This window comes from Theropithecus gelada, chromosome 7a (assembly GCF_003255815.1).
Source record: "Theropithecus gelada isolate Dixy chromosome 7a, Tgel_1.0, whole genome shotgun sequence".
In the NCBI taxonomy this organism is placed as follows: domain Eukaryota; kingdom Metazoa; phylum Chordata; class Mammalia; order Primates; family Cercopithecidae; genus Theropithecus; species Theropithecus gelada.
This window is the reverse complement of record NC_037674.1, coordinates 50,951,425-50,969,102: the sequence shown is the minus strand read 5'-3', so window position 1 is coordinate 50,969,102 and position 17,678 is coordinate 50,951,425. Positions and strand designations below refer to the sequence as shown.

Genomic DNA, 17,678 nt, shown 5'->3' with positions numbered 1-17,678 from the left:
TTCCGGCTCTGATGCACATGCAGAGAGGAGGAGTAGGAGGAGGATTGTGGGGAGAGGTAGAGAGAACAATCATTAGGGCTGGGGTGTGTGTGGGCTGTCTCAGCTGGTAGAGGGGCACCCAGCTCCCACTGTGAGAGGAGGTTGGAGGACTGGCCTGCAGGGTCACTGCGCCTCGGCCCAGGGCCTCTTACCTCCAGATCCTTCAGGGTAGCAGATGATGCAGGGGTAATAGAAATGAGAAATTAAAAAAGAAAAAAAAAACTTACATGGGAAACAGTTATGGATATAGAGAAAGTATAAAAACAGCAAGGGGCCGGGCATGGTGGCTCATGTATGTAATCCCAGCACTTTGGGAGGCTGAGGCAGGTGGATCACTTGAGATCAGGAGTTCAAGACCAGCCTGGCCAACATGGTGAAATCCCATCTCTACTAAAAATTCAAAGATTAGCCGGATGTGGTGGCAGGTGCCTGTATTCCCAGCTACTCAGGAGGCTAAGGCAAGATAATCGCTTGAACCTGGGAGGGAAAGGTTGTAGTCAGCTGAGATCACACCACTGCACTCCAGTCTGGGTGACAGAGTGAGACCCTGTCTCAAATAAAATAAAATAAAGCCCCAAATCCCACATGTCTGCTCTGTACATTATTCCCAAATTACTTTTAAACTTTAAGGTATGTCTCACCATTTCCAAGATAATAAAAGATGCAGGGAAGGAAAAACCCAATCAATCAAGCAGGTGAAGAAGAAGACATAAACAGGCTGAAGGCTAATGGCAGCAAAATAAAATAAGCCAGAGGCAAAGTATCCCCCAAACCAGAGAAGCCTCAGGGGCATGCACAGCTGGAGAGAGCAAGCCAGAGAGGGGTCTCGGCACTGCCTCACCTTCCATTGCACTTGTGCAATGGGGGAGCGCTACCCCACTGGAATGGTTAAGGTTGGACACCAGCACCTTCAGAATGTCCTGAATCTATAGGAGGTGACAAGGGGAAAACAAGGGCAGGGGGAGAAAGACAGAAGTGGCTTAGAGAGAAGCAAGAAAGTCAGGGTAGGAGGAAGATGTGGGTTCAGGAAAATGAAATGCTGAGGAAGAGCAGAGGAGATTAAAACCATGGCCTGTGCCATTCTTCCAAATGGCCACCTGCTGCCTGGCCAGGGGCAGGAACAAATAGATGGAAAAGTCCGCTGAGCGATGCAGTCAGAGTGGAGTCACCTGACCAATGCAGCTCTTAACACACTCACTGGACCCCTCTCCTCAGTCCCAGGATGTGGGCGATGAATCTGGTAATGCTCCAGACCTCCACCTCCATTAATAAAACCAGACTTCTGAGTAAAGGTTCACTTGAACTAAGTGGGCTCCAGCTAAAAAACAACTTTGAAAGTCACTGATCTTATCCAGTATCACCTTACAGAGGAGGAAACTGAGGCCCAGGGGAAGAAGTGATTTTTCTGTGGTCACCCAGCAAGCTGGTGGCAAGTTAGATCTTCTCTTACTCCTAGTGCCTGGGGCTTTCCTCGCCACACACTGGAGCCCCCTTCGGTGACTCCTAAAGGGACAGCCTGATGGCAAGTGACTGTGCTCATTGGCCCAGGTTCCCCTTGAGACTGGGGATGAGGAAAATCAAACAGCAATGACCATTTCCTGGGTGTCCTGGGTGTTTACAGCAGGCCATGTACTAAGGATTAACATAAAAACAATAAGAAATCTCATTTAAACTTCACAAATGGAAGTCAAACAATACTACCCCTATTTTACAGATGTGAAAAGAGAGTCCCAAATAGTTCAAGCAATTTGCCATAAATCAGATTCCTAGCAGATGGAGAGGGAGGATTCAAACCCAAAATTCTTAACCAGTACCCAACAATCTCAACAATTACCCTCTACTGCCCCTTGGACCCCCTGTACCCAGGAGCCTGGCCAGCCAAGACTCACATCCCCAGGTGAGTGGCAACCACCAGAAGTGGTTGTCTCAGGGCTACTGCCAGTTTTTTTCTTTTTCATCTTCGCTCCTGCCAGAACACCAGGGCTGTTCCTCTGCTGATATTCTTTTAGCTGTGGGAAAGAAGAGCAGTAATACTCATGAGGACTACCAGCCCCTACAGCCACATCCTCCTTTACAGTTTTTACAAAATACTCCTATACACCATCTGATTTAATGCCACCAACAACTGTACAAGGTGTTGTCACAATAACTTAGTGACTGAGAGGGATTGATATTATGGCTAAAAAAAAAGTCGGGGGGTGGCAATAATGGAACTTAAATTCAGTCTTCTGACTCCAAGCTCTGAGATTTTGCCATGATTCAGCAGCTTCCAGGGACCAAAACCAGAAGCAGAGGTAGAAAAGTAAACATTAAGTAGGCAGGAACTGTACGCTATGTGGTTTAGTCACACATCCTCACACATCTGTAAGTGTGAAGAAGTGCACCAGGACCTCTCAAACTTTATGTCAATGTGTCCTCATGGCAGAAGGCAGCTTTTTTGTTAAATCTGGGAATTTATCAGAAAGAGGACAACCCAGGCCTCATTTCAGAGAGAAGTCTGGTATACTCTTAGAAACGTATGTGACAGTCATCCCTAAGTACATTAATGTTTTTTCTCTCTCAAGAGAATCAAGGGAAACTGATGCTTCAGAAAGATCTCCCACATTTATCCTGTGGCACTCAAAGTACCCAGGTTGAGATGATAGGAGGAAGATTCAAGCTGTCAAGTTCAGTTTCCCAAGATCTATTCCACAGAAGATGAGCAAATCTCACTTCAGAGATCACTAACTGAAGGGCAGTGTGGTCCCAGAACCATGGAGAAAGAATATGAGGTGGAGAACTCAGAAAGTAATGTTAAAGTCTCCCTGGAGAGTAGAAGCCTGGGAGAAAACCAACCCAAACCTGTTCTCCCATTGCCGCCCAGAGACACTGTCAACGTTTTGAGCTCATGGGTGACGTGTAGGCTTTTCACATTGTCAATGTCTATGTGAAGGGAGTAAGGCAGCCTGAAACCTGTTGCTCCTAGGTCCTGTAGTCCCCATTCCCCTTCCAGCTGGAAATTTGTGCTGCAACCAGAGCGTAAGATCAAAGGCCGGTCTTGCAGCAGTAATGACAGTTCCTAGGGGGACTGTGACACCACTACATTCCACTCCTCCTAGGGTAGGGGGAACCACATCAGTGCAATGGCTGAGTCGCTGATCAATGATGGGGGAGGGGGACATAGGGCTGGGACCCAGCTCCTTGGAGATGCCAGCCCAAGGAACCGAGGGAGGTTGGGCTTGGGTCAGCAGGAGAGGAGAGCAGAGTCTACAGCAGGGAACCCCAGGAATCACCAGCCCAAAGTCACCCAGGGATGACTGGCAATGGGCCGGTGTTGGGGCTGCAAGACCCAGGTTCTTGGTGAGGTGAGCCCAAAGAACCCAGGGAGGTTGGGCTTGTGGCAGCAGGGCGTGAGGGCCGAGTATGGAGTGGGGAGCCCCAGAAGTCACCCATCCAAAGTCACCCTGGAGTGACTGGAGAGGGCAGGAGCTGGGCTGCTTGCTGAAGGGGTGGGGCTGACTGCTGAGACTTTGGTGTGGGGAGCCCAGAGATGCCGGGGTGGAGGGACCCAGCCCAGTGTGCCTCAGGAGTGGTATGGACTCTGGCAGAGGTCTGGTCATTGGAAGGGATCTCTGGCTGGGTTGAGGGGCCAAGACCTGGTTCGTTTTACCTTTTTCTTGGCTGCTCCCAATTTGCTCTGACAAGTTTCTTCTAACATCACAGGGTTGGGAGGGAGGCAGGGTTGGGGCCACATCAGCAAACACTTCCAGTTATCTACCAGGCAGCTGTGTGACTGAGCCAGAGGAGGGGTAACCAGGGCCCCACTAGAACACAGAATAGGGGCATGGCCTTAATGCTCCAAGCCCATTGGTCAATGAGAAAGATGAAAGGGAAAGGAGGTGTGGCTAGGCAGCAGTGTGTCCAGAGGAACCTGTGGCATCACAAGGAAAACTGCCTCTGCAACTGCTGTCCCCACCCACTTGTGGAGAGGGGCGGGGCCTGCTTAATCCAGGAGATGGGATGGGCTGCCCATTCCAGGAGAGGGGAGGGGCCAGCTTTTGCTTTAAAACTTTAAAAATAAACTTCAAAAAATATATGTGTTTATTCTTTGTACGTATGTGTATCTCTGTGTGTGTGTCCACATGTTCCTCAGTGCTGTCTTCATTAGCCAGCTTCTATGCATGGTCTATGATTTTGGCCTACATTTTTCATCTTCAGATGGAGTACAATAATTACCAGTATTACCTCAACTGAGACACAAATCCTATAAAAATGGAAAATCCATAGTATGTTTGATGATTAATGAAGGAGGCTATATTATCCAACATTCCAATAAGGTAAAATAATCACAATGATTTCTCTCTTTTGGAAAAACATTTTTCTTATTCTCCTACATTATTAAGATTTTTTTAAAAACAAGAAACATGTCTAATATCTTTAAAAACACAAAGCTTTTGGGCTGGGTGCTGTGGCTCACCTTAGGTCAGGAGTTCAAGACCAGCCTGGCCAAAGTGGTAAAACCCCATCTCTACTAAAAATACAAAAACTAGCCAGGTATGGTGGTGGGTACCTGTAATCCCAGCTACTCGGGAGGCTGAGGCAGGAGAATCACTTGAACCCGGGAGGCGGAGGTTGCACTGAGCCAAGATCAGACCACTGCACTCCAGCCTGGGTGACAGAGCGAAACTCCATCTCCAAAAAAAATAAAATAAAGAAAAACACAAAATTTTCAATTTAATAAGCACTCAAAGCTCTTTTCCATTTTAAAGCAAATACAAGGCCTCTTTTTCTAGAATCACCTGGCCTCTCTAAACCTTGCAAATGAAACTGAATTTCTCACTTGATACTTGGCTATGACTTACAGTCATGAAAACCAAGAACTGTGTTATGTCACTGTGTATTGCTTGTTACCTGAATTCCACACTAGGCTGGGATCAAGGGTTGAATCTTTCATGATTTGCTCCATAACCTGTGAGCTTCTTTTCCCACACCAAACTAAGCTATTTCCTAGAGTTCTACAATTTACAGTTAGTAGACAAGAGTGGTTCTCAGTAATGTAGTCTCTGGACTAGCAGCACTAGCAGAACCTGAGAACTTTTTATAAGTGCAAATTCTCAGGCCCCACCCTGGACCTGGTGAATCAGAAACTCTGGAGTAAGGCTCAGCAATCTGTGCTGCAGTAATCCCTCTAGGTGTTCAAGAACCTCTGGCATATAGTAGGTAGAAAAATGTGTTTCCTTCTGTAGATCCAAAGCCAGGGATACCAAATGTTCTGTCTTGACATGAAAGGATGACATACAACTAAAAGACATAAATCTCTTTCCTACTCCCACTCTCCATCCAATGTGTTTTATTTTTATGAGTTAAATAAGAAAAAAGTGGCAATCAGAGATTCAGTCTAAAAAGTATATTTACAAGTGTCAGTTCTCATCCAGCCTGATCTCATACAATACGATTTACACCCTCTTACCTCTCAAGTTTTAAAAACGTATCTTCACAATGTAAGTCTCAGGCACACTAGCAGTTCCATAATAAAACACCAAGTAAATCAGAATGTCCAAACTTACTAGAGAAGAAAAGTGGAATCGTTGGCTATATTTTCAAATTGCATTCAACAGGAAATGTAAGTTTTGGATTCTTTTCACCTTCATACTTTCAAGTTAATAGAATTAAACCAGAAGACTCCATTCTTTCACAGCCTCTAGCCAGGCAAAGTTTTACTGTATTACTTCTTGCTTTCAATGGGTATAAAGCAGAGTCCTGGTAAGCACATTCTGTATACCTGCAAAAATGCGGAACTAAACACTTCTATCTGTTCAATATTAAAACAAAGGTCCTGTAAACCCCAGATGGTGAATGTAATACTTCAGCACTAGCACCCATGCCTCAAATATGAAAAGATACCAAGAACACCACTAGCAAACAAAATGAGCTCTTGGCCGGGACCAGTAGTTCACGCCTGTAATCCCGGCACTTTGGCAAGCCAAGGTGGTAGTATCACTTTAAGTCAGGAGTTCAAGACCAGCCTGGGCAGCATAACGAATTCACATCTCGACAAAAAGTTTTAAAAATTAGCTGGGCATGGTGGCACACACCTGTAGTCCTAGCTACTTGGGAGGCTGAGGTAGGGAAATTGCTTCAGCTCAGGGGTACCAGGCTGTGGTAGCTATGATCATGCCACTGCACTCCAGCCTGGGTGACAGAGCAAGATCTAGATAATTACAGTCTGTCCTGCTCCTGTTTACATTAAAATCACTAAGTTAAAATGCTTTCAATCACCAAGATAAAAATTAAGTGAAATGTGACTTTGGAGGTTGGCCAGTAAATAGGCAATGGAAAACAGGCACTTTCCACAGGAATAAAAATGGCCAATAAGCATATAAAAAAGATTCAAGGCTGGTGCGGTGGCTCATGCCTGTAATCCCAACACTAGGAGGCCGAGGCGGGTGGATCACCTGAGGTCAGGAGTTCAAGACTGGCTTGACCAACATGGTGAAACCCTGTCTCTACTAAAAAATATAAAAATTAGCCAGGCATGGTGGTGGGCACCCGTAATTTCATTTACTTGGGAGGCTGAGGCAGGAGAATGGCTTGAACTCAGGAGATGCAGGTTGCAGTGAGCCAAGATCACACTGTTGCACTCCAGCCTGGGCAATAGAGCAAGACTCCATCTAAAAAAGAAAAAAAAAAAGAAAGAAAGAAAAGAAAAATTGAAAGCACTAGAAACCAAAGAAATGTAATGAAAACAATGAGATTTTCTGCTTAAATACCAGCAAAGAGGGCAAATGGAAGGGGGAAACTGGAGCTCTGCTCCTGTTGGTGGCAGTATAAACTGAACCAATTTTTCTGCAGGATAATTTGAAAATTTCTTAATAATCCTCAAACTGTTTTACGTTATTTTCCTCCAGAAATTCTACTTCTATGAATTCAGTCCAAAAATGCTTGCTCGAGTCCATTAAAAAATATACATATATAAAAGACAACTTACTTCAGGGGTGGCAATGATTACATCGAGCTTTTAAAACAGATGATGCCGAGGATATATTTACTGCCATAGAAATATGCCCACAACATAGTGACAAAAGACTATATATTATGATTCTACTTTTAAAAATGTTTATACCCATAAAGAAATATAAAAAGCAACAAACCAGAATGTTTTGAGTGGCAAAATTAAAGACTTTTCTTCATATTTTGTCTTCCAAATTATTACAAAAAGAATGCGATTTTCTTTATATTCAGGGAGAAGTATTATTTCATCTACTTATGTTTGAATTTCTTTTCTTTTCCTTCTTTTTTCTCAGGTATGTGTCACATGTACTCTAGAGAGCTTGAATCCCTACCTCTTGAGGTAAATCAGACCATTTCTGTCTCTATCAACTTGCCTTTTTTGGACATTTCAAAGCAATGGAATTATACAATATGTGTTCTCCTGTCTGGTTTTTTTTACTTAGCTAATGTTTTAGAGGTTAGTCCATGACGTATAACAGGTTTTAGTAGTTGGTTCCTTTCATTACTGAGTAGAAGTTCATTGATGGATATACCACATTTTGTCAGCAGAGAGCCTTTTAAACTTCGATTTCAATTTCCTGTGATCTAAACGAACCCCTTGGAACACAGGACTTCTAGGGAAAGCTGCTGTGCATGTCAAAATAACTACTTATCAGAACCAGCTTTGTCATCAGGAGCCTGAACTGCTGCAGACATTTTTATAATTTTGCAACTTCTTTTTACAAGCAACTTTTGTTCTACTACACATCAGGACTTTTGAAGCATCTGATACATCCATCGAATAAGTATGAGCATGTGTCTGAGTGGACAAGTGAAACCATCTATGCTACACTGCATATTTTTTCCTCCCCCAGACTGGACCAGGGAATCTCTCAGCTTTCTAGAGTACCCTGTCTCCACCGACAAAGCTGAACAGTATTAAAGACCCTGCTGCCTTCGTTAGACAGATTTGGAGGGGAGGCCCAACAGCAAGGGTGGAGAGGAAAAAGAGAGGGGAGCTTATGGAACAGGGAGCCCCCGGGGTCCGCGCATGGCTCCCCGCTGTGGAGGATGTTGTGGATGGGGAAGTGCTGATGGTGTCCTGAGGCAGCCTAGCACCTCCACTGGGCCCAGAAGGTCTTGACTTTGGACCCTTACCCATGTTCCAGAAGTGTTTAAAAGCTGTTTTTGCTTTTGTTCTTTTCCTAAATGATCATCACTTGGTAGTTAGTTATTAATCTTTCTCTGGGAGAGGGACGGGGCTTTAAAACTGAAGAACATAATTTTCATTAAAATATCAAAAATGGAAAAAAGTTACTTTGTAAACAATTTGCTATGCAAATCAAATGGCAGCTGTTGAGAATCTCAATAAAATGTTAAATGCATTTGCTGCCGTTAAAAGAAATAAAGAAAAAAAATTTAGAATAAAGAAAAAAATGCATTTGCTGGCAGTGGTACCATTTGCCCAAGGTTGGGTCGCTGTGTCATCATACTGTGGTGGGGGGTATGTGTTGTGTATACGTGTGAAACTTTTCATCTCAGGATGGATCATAACCTTAGCTGCAGTTTTCCTTCCAAATAGGGTTACAAAGTAGAACATGGGCTTGGAAGTGACAGACCTGAGTGAACCAGCCCAGCTTAAAGAAAAATCCAATAAAACTAACTTTTAACAATCCTGAGGTTGGTTTTTGAAACAATAGATACAATGATTTACTCTAAGCAGCTGATTATGATTTTGAATCAGTAATACATACTGTCTCAACCCTTTTTGTTTCCAATGGCAACAGAGATTTCATGCAGAAAACCCCAAAACAGTGACTATTTTTTTTTTTTAAGACAGGGTGTCACTCTGTCACCCAGGCTGCAGTGGAGTGGTGAATCTCAGCTCACTGCAGCCTCAACCTCCCACCTCAGCCTCTGGAGTAGCTGGGGCCACAGGCACCACGGCGACCGGCTAATTTATTGCATTTTTGTACAGATGGAGTTTTGCCATGTTGTCCAGGATGGTCTTAAACTTCTAGGTTCAAGCGGTTCACCCACTTTGGCCTCCCAAAGTGCTGTGTCTACAGGCACTAGCCACTGTGCCCAACCTGCAGTGGCTTTTTAAAACATAAGTTCAAGCATCTTTTCTTAACTCCTTTAATTGGAGGTATCTCTTCTCTCATTCTCCTCACCTTTGGTGTTCCCCCAGAATTCACTGCTGACTGGATGTACAACATATATTTCAAAGTCAAGCCTGGGTGCGGTGGCTCACGCCTATAATCCCAGCACTTTGGGAGACCAGGGCAGGCAGATCGCTTGAGTCCAGGAGCTCTAGACCAGCGTGGACAATATGGCGAAACCCTGCTTATATTAGAAATATAAAAAACTGGGTGTTTCCGGGAGTGCCTCATGGAGTTGGTGTTGGCCACTTTTGGCATGGCAGCCTTTTCCAGCCTGGCTGCGCCTATCCTGTTACTGAACCTGCAGGTAGATGCTGAGTTTCAGAAGGAGGTGGCGCAGGTTTGCAAGTGCATACCCTGACAAAAAAAAACAAGAACAACTGGTCGGTCACGGTGGCTCATGTCTGTAATCCCAGCACTTTGGGAGGCTGAGGCAGGCAGATCACCTGAGGTTGAGAGTTCAAGACAAGCCTGACCAACATGGAGAAACCCGTCTCTACTAAAAATACAAAAGTTAGCCTGGTGTGGTGGCACATGCCTGTAATCTCAGCTATTTGGGAGGCTGAGGCAGGAGAATCGCTTGAACCCAGGAGGCAGAGGATGCAGTGAGTTGAGATCTTGCCACTGCACTCCAGCCTGGGCAACAAGAGTGAAACTCCGTCTCAAAACAAAAACAAAAACAAAAACAAACAAACAAGAGCAACTTTCTCGTGGAATAGTCTATGTGCGCCACCTACCTAACCTACTGAATGAAACCCAGATCCTTTCCTGTCCTCCTAGTGTGGCACTGTTTCAAGGTTCAGACTATCCAGAAAGAAAAAGACTGGAAATAGCAAAGGCTATGCATTTGTGGAGTTTGAGTCTGAGGACGTTGCCAAGTTGAAACAATGAACAACTACCTGTTTGGTGAAAGACTCTTGGAGAGTCATTTTATGCCATCTGAAAAAGTACAGAAAGAACTCTTTCAAGACTGGAATATTCCATTTAAGCAGCCATCATATCCATCAGTGAAACGTTATCATCAGAATCGGCACTTACACAAAAGCTACGGATGGAGGAGCGACTTAAAAAGAAACAAGGATTACTCGGGAAGAAATTAGCTTAAAAAGGAATTGAGTGTGATTTTCCTCTTTGATTTTATAGAAAACAGAAAGTATTTCAAAAACAAATTGTCAGACATGTACAAAGGCCAGGTTTTACGTAAGAAGAAGAAAAAGGTTTTAGGTACTCCTGACACTCCCGAGAAGACTGTGGATAGCCAGGGCCCCACACCAGTTTGTACATTAACATTTTTGGAGAGCGAAAATCTGAAGTGGCTGAAATGAATGATGATGATGAAAATAATGAAATAGTTTTCAAACAGCCCATATCCTGTGTAAAAGAAGAAATACAAGAGACTCAAACACCTACACATTCACAGAAAAGATGAAGAAAAACCAATCAGGGATTTTCAATGTATTACACCTAAGATTTCTTCTGAAAAATATTTTTGTGAGAAAAATACAGAAAATTCGTCGGGCGTGGTGGCCCATGCCTGTACTCCCAGTGTAGTGGCCCTCCCAGCTATTCAGGAGGCTGAAGAGGAAGGATCACCTGAGCCCAGGAAGTTGAGGCTACAGTAGCTATGGTCATGCCACTGCACTCCAGCCAAGTCAAGTCATTACATTTATCTTAACCTATTCTATGCTGGCTTAAGAGGGATTTGTATTCAGAGTACAATAGGCAACCTCACAGACATCTAAGTACAGAACTGAAAATAGGACCACACCATGGAAGGATTGGGCTGGGAGGTTATTTTTCCCTCCTGCAGGCCTTCACTCTGAACTTCTGCTCCATGCTTGTGCTTTGCTCTGCAGATAAGCATTCGGCATGTGCTCCGGGCTCCTCCAGCCTCTGAGGCTTTGGCTTGCCCTGGCAGTACCCCTGGTCCCAGTGTTACTGGACGTTTCCATATAGATGCTCCTCTGCAAAAAATCTATTGAACACACTCTGTGTCATTTCCAATGAGCAGGAGAGAGAATCTGATCTGCCTAGCAGTGGGGGTGAGAGTTCCCTAGTTGTCCCTGGATTTGTAGTGCTGCCCTTTCCAGAGACTTGAGGAGGGGCCACATATCCAAAAAGAGGGTGTGAGTAGGGCATCAGTAATACAGTCTACTTCAACAAGAAAGTATAAAGTAGAGGCAGTGGCTCACGCCTGTAATCCCAACACTTTAGGAGGCTGAGGCAGGTGGATCACTTGAGCTCAGGAGTTTGAGACCAGACTGGGAAACATGGAAAAACTCCATCTCTACTAAACATACAAAAAATTAGCTGGGCATAGTGGCACATACCTGTAGTCCCAGGTACGTAGGAGGCCGGGGTGGGAGCATTGCTTGAGCCCAGGAAGTAGAGGCTGCAGTGAGCCAAGATCATGATGCCACTGCACTCCAGCCTGGGTGACAGAGTGAGACTCTGTCTCAAAAAAAAAAGAAAAAAATATATAAAGTGGAAGCATCTGTATGCATGATTGAAGTCATGCTTTCCATCTATTTTTTTTCCACCTTTCCTTTTCTCTCTCAAACACTGTATCTTAAGCTTTTCCCTATGTTATCAAGTACTCATAAGCATTATTTGAATGGTTGTATCAGAATCCATTATCTGAACTCATTGTCATTTAGCCATCTGCAGTTGCTGGACATACTGCCCTTTCTGCCACACTCAGTCACCCTTCTGACCTTGCACTGTGTCCAGTTATCTACTAATACACATGCTGGTCATTTAGGACTTAAGAATAGTTATCATGGTTTCTAACACTTCAAAAAGAATGTATCTTCCTAAAAATAGAATGGCTTGGTGGTTATGATAATTTTAAAGCAAAATAGACAAATCAATATTGAAATTAATGTTTTATTCTTATATCTATTTTTCACTTCTCTGTCATTTTGATGGATACAGTTTCATTTGGAAGGATTTTTATTTCAAAACAGAAACAGCATATGACATGAGAATGGGAACTCTGAAAGGTTCAGTTTTCTATTTCTAGTTTACTAAGTTTGTCACAAAAGCTACTGATAGTCAATCATGATTGGCCTGTATTGAAAGTGAGTTCACATTATGTACATCTTAAGCACTATACTTTCTATCAGATATAGAAAAATAGGTGGTGTGTTTGGAAAAGTATTCGGTTAGGAGTCAGGAAGCTTGACTGTTAGTCTCAATCCTGCTTCTTCAGCTGAGCGCCCCTAGGCAATAATTCAGCAGCTATTTCTTAAATACTTAATGAATTTCAGGCTTTGTAGTTGGGCTGGGAATATAGACATAGATACTGCATTCATGATTCTCCAAGGCTCCCTTCCTCACCTGGCTCACAATGAGCTTTCTTATGCATTGTGTAAATCTGTCTCCTAACAGGCCCCTACTCTGTCTCCAACCTGCTTCCCAGGGCAGTTGTGAGGATCAAATGAGGGAGAATATGTGTGAAAGCAAATTCTAAATGATTTTAAAATGCAATAAAAGTATGACCCATGAAAAATTATTTAAAGATCCTTAGAATTTTAAATAAATAGTACATTAACCTGAGTTCTCTATGGTTTTTATTTTAAATAGGTATGAGAGTTTTACAATGGATCACCAATGTGGTTGAAAATCTTGGCTTGATTTTTCTCCAAGAAAATGACACAGTGGTTTGTGTGATTAATTTTGTAAAATTGCCGGCCAAAAAAAACCAAAACCTCTTTTGCGCTGAGTGACTGGATCAGTCAAAGGCACGTTGACTGTATAATGGAGAAATCTTTTCTGTGTTCACTAACAGCTTGCCTTTGTTTGATTCCAGTTGCAGCATATCATGAGTGATGAGATCTGTGTACAGGTGGCTGACCTTTACCTGGCAGAAAATAATAATGGGGCCACCGGAGGCCAGCTGAACACACAGAACTCGAGGAACCTCCTGGAGTCAACATATCAGTGGAAAACTAAGCAGCTAATGTCGGATGAGAATTGCTTTGAGAGTTAATCCTGTGGTCAAAGACCGACCTTGCTGGTGACAATGTAAGTTGTTAGGATTCTCTGAACCAGAAGTTAAAGCCGGGGTACTTTGACCCGTGATTCTACTCCTGGACCTTTTGATGAGTTCACCAAAGAAATATAAAGTGGGAGTAACTATCTTCCTGGACAATCTACTTTCTTTCTTGCCTTTAACAAAACAAAACAAAACAAAACAAAACAAAACTAGTTATATATGATTTTTACAATTTTGTATTCTTTTTCTCTGAACATTTTTCATAGTATGCTTTGTAAATATTATTGTTAGAAAAATGTTGGTACATGAAATCCATGGTCATGGTCATTATAGGAAAGAAGACAGGCCCAGCACACACGGCTCACACTTGTAATCCCAGCACAACGGGAGGCTGAGGTGGGTGGATCACATGAGACCAGCTTGGGCAACATGGCAAACCCCATCTTTGCAAAAAATACAGTAATACAAAAATTATCCAGGTGTGGTGGTGTGCACCTGTAGTCCCAGCTACTCAGGAGCCTGAGGTGGGAGGATCGCTTAAGCCTTGGAGGTCGACATTGCAATTAGCTCTGATCACATCACTGCACTCCAGCCTGGGTGACAGAGGTGGCCCTATGTCAAAAAAAAAAAAGAAAGAAAGAAAGAAAGAAAAAGAAAAAAATGCAGATAACCAAAAAAGTCACCTTAGAATTCTTTCCTGAAATCACCACTGATGACATTTCTAGACTTTTCTATGCTTGAGTAATTACTTTGAAAGAGTTTATACTGCACAAACAGTCTTTAACTTTTTTATTTTTTGAGACAGGGTCACGCTTTGTTGCCCAGGCTGGAGTGCAGTAGTGAGATCTTGACTCACTGCAACCTCTGCCTCCTGGGTTCAAGCAATCATCGTGCCCCAGCCACCCTAGTAGCTGGAATTACAGGCATGTGCCACCACACCGGCTAATTTTTGTATTTTTGGTAGAGATGTGTGTCAGATCCCGGGGTCCAGGTCTAGTCCATGCTGAGGTCTGAGGAAAGTGGGTGGGTGAGCGGAAAGAACACTCAAGGGGCTGTAGGCAGGTGAAAGACAGTTTTATTCAGCAGCAGCTCTCTTTAACAGCTTCCTTACACTAGCCCTCTTATTAGCAGCTTATTGTTCACCCTGTCTTGGCGGCTTCAGCCAGCTGCCCCCACGCACAGCTGTGCAGCCGGCTTACCCTCACCTTCAGGGTTAGCAGCTTAACTCTTTCTCCCGGCATGAGCAAGCCCAGTTGTGTCCTGGCTCCCTCCCATCCATCTGCAAGATGGACAGCTTTTGTTCGCTCTCTCTTTCTCTGGGCACCAGTGCGCCCGCCATGTCAAGCTATGTTGAGCCGAGACCAGCCAAGCCCCCAAGAGCCATGCCTCTTATGCACAACGTCAATAGGGCAGTTATACCTTTTACAGATAATAGTGGCATAAAGCCAAGTATGAACTTACACAAACAGGTTATATTACAAGTGGAGGTGTGCGTTTGCACACCAAACTCGTGAGTCATACAGGCCTGGATATCTGCCTCAGCTTATTCCTTGACCAAAGCACATCCATGTACCTTACAATGTGGTTTCACCATGTTGGCCAGGCTGGTCTCAAACTCCTGGCCTCAACTGATCTGCCCGCTTCAGCCTCCCAAAGTGCTGGGATTACAGGTGTGAGCCACTGCATCTGACCTGAAATGGTCCTTAACGTATTTTTGCTCAATTAGGAACACTTCTGGATCTTTAATGTCTTTTTTATGGCTATTTGATATTCACTTTTTAAAGAATTAATGCCTGTATTATTGGACATTTAGGTTGTTTTCAATTTTTCACCATTATAATGGATAATTATAAAAGCAAATAGTTGGAAACAACCTAGACGTCCAACCCACTGTGGGGATTGGTTAATGACATCCTGTTATGAATACTGGAGACAGATTTTGCAATTCTTAAATTATAAATTGTAAAAGTGCAGGGTCTGCCTGCTCCCCCTCCGAAATCTATTTTGGAAGTAACTGTATTTGTGTGTATATATTATGTTATTGTCAGGTTGTAAGCTTTACTAGCAGAGTAAGGTAGTAAAAGTAGTAGCTCTAAAAGAACACTGAGCTCGATCTAGCTTCTGGCTCTGTGTGTTTATTGACTAGTGGTGTGCGTTGAGAAACCAGAACTCTCTGAATTTCAGTTTTGTCTCTGTATAAAATGAAGAAGGTTGAAATAAAAAGTTCTCAGGTTTCCTTCCAGGCTCTGATCTTCTCCATGTGATTCTAACAGTTACCTTGTCTGCAGAAAGCCCTTCGGGTACTGAGAATCTCAGGGTTCTGAAAGGGGAGATCCACACACCATCACCATTGACAGTTGTTTCGTGCAAAACATGGTTTGCTTGCCTCTATTGATGTGTTGCTTTTAAGTATGGAATTTTTAAAATCACACAAATAATATTAGTGGAACTCAGAATTTCAGGAACTTCATATACAATTGGTGCCATTATAGCAACACTTTTTTTGTTTTGTTTTGTGTTTGAGACAGGGTCTCACTCTGTTGCCCAGGCTGGAGTGCAGCAGTATGCCGGAATGCCATAAGTTTTTAGCTAACACAACAGATCCCTGGAGGTCAAGGCATCCTGGTTTCACTCTAGCCTTCCTGCCAATTAAGTTAATTACATCCACCTTGTTGATAATGATGAAGTGCCACCACCTGGCATCTGCTGTTCTTGCCTTCCACCATTCCCACTGACACCACGAAGCCTGGTCTCGTGGCAGCATCTCCTCTTGTCGATCCTGGCTTACAAAGGATATTGCCACTGAGTCTCGGAAAGATTCAGGTGCCCTTCTCACTAGTGCCTTCCTTGGTAGCCTAGAGAGGGGAGTTCTTGTGAGGCCACCAAGGGCACATAGTCAAGTGGTGGATTCTGAATCTGCTGGCATATAACGAACCATTCCAACATTCCTACCTCCCTGTACTTTCTGGCCTCTCTGACGCTTTGCAAATATAGTTCTATAATCTCTACCTAATTCACTGCAGCAATTGTTCCATCCACATTTCAAGGAGCCACTCCAGCAGTATGTTGGAGCCCCAGGTGTCCTTGCCAAGCCATTAAATCCTGAGAGTGCTCCCAGATCAGTGTATTGTCATGTATACAGCCTTTAGCCTACCCCGGTCCAACACCCTTATGCCCACTCCTCCACCTCCTCTCCCAGATTCTGCCAGTACTTGGCAGAAGTGTGTACTTGGCAGCTCCTGCAACATTTTTGGCCAAAAAAAATCGTTCTCCCAGAGCAGGTTGTGCTTGTGACCTTGGGCCATGATGAGGAATGACCATAGCCTGGTGTCAATGTGGGACAGCAATGATGATACATCTCATCCTGCTGTAAGGCCTTGTTGGATGGTCTTTGCCTAGTCTCCAGGCAAGGAGCAGCTGCCCTTCTCTTAGCAAGGAAAGGGGGCTACTTCTTTTAGCCCAGAGCATTCAGTGGAAACTGGAGGTTCAAAGTTCTCAGATGTATCCACTTAAGTTTCCCCATACCAGATACCAGGAACCCATTACCCTTCCTCCCTTCCCCTTCCCACCTTCCCCTTCCCCTCCTCTCCCGTCTCCTCTCCTCTTTCTTCTACCCCAGAGCATTCAGTGAAAACTGGAGGTTCAAAGTTCTCAGATATATCCACTTAAGTTTCTCCATATCAGATACCAGGATCCCTTTTCTTTTCTTTTCTTTTCTTTTTTTCTTTTTTTCTTTTGAGATGGGATCTCACTCTGTCAACCCAGGCTGGAGTGCGGTGGCATGTTCTCAACTGACGGCAACCTCCACCTCCCAGGCTCAAGTGATCCTCCCACGTCAGCCTCTTGAATAGCTGGGACCACAGGTGCACAACACCATGCCTGGCTAATTTTTTGTATTTTTGGTAGAGATGGGGTCTTGTCATGTTGCCCAGTCTGGTCTCAAACTCCTGAACTCAAGAGATCCACCCACCTCGGCCTCCCAAAGTGTTTGGTTACAGGTGTGAGCCAGTGTGCCCAGCCCTTTCTTTGGCTTCTTTTTTTTTTTTTTTTTTTTTTTGACATGAGGTCTCGCTCTGTTACCCAGGCTGCAGTGCAGTGGCGTGATCATGGCTTACTGCAGCCTCAACCTCCTGGGCTCAAGCAATCCTCCCACCTCAGCCTCCTGAGTAGCTGGAACCACAGGCATGTGCCACCACACCCAGCTAATTTTTAAATATTTTGTGGACAGAATCTACCTATGTTGCCCAGGCTGTCTCCAACTCCAGGTCTCAAGCGATTCTTCCACCTTGGCATCCTCAAAATGTTGAGATTATAGGCATAAGCTACCATGCCTGGCCCCAGTACTTTTCTATCAGAGGCCCTGAATTTAGCCTAAGTGGCCCATTACACTTGACCTTTTGCAGTTCCACCATCCTTATAGTTCAATTCCATGTCTGATTTTCAGCCTGTTCTGCTCTGGGCAGGAGAAGAGCGTTTCTGGCTTCCATAACATGCTCTGAACTGACGGGTTT

The 17,678-nt window shown here is 44.0% G+C and overlaps 1 protein-coding gene and 1 pseudogene across 2 annotated transcripts in view; both read left to right on the top strand.

Moving 5' to 3' along the window:
- The window catches only part of SCAMP2 (secretory carrier membrane protein 2), a 551,928-nt gene that overhangs the window by 99,835 nt on the left and 434,415 nt on the right, over nt 1-17,678 (top strand). The gene's annotated exons all lie outside the window — the stretch shown is intronic.
- LOC112628007 lies at nt 9,427-10,638 on the top strand (annotated as a pseudogene).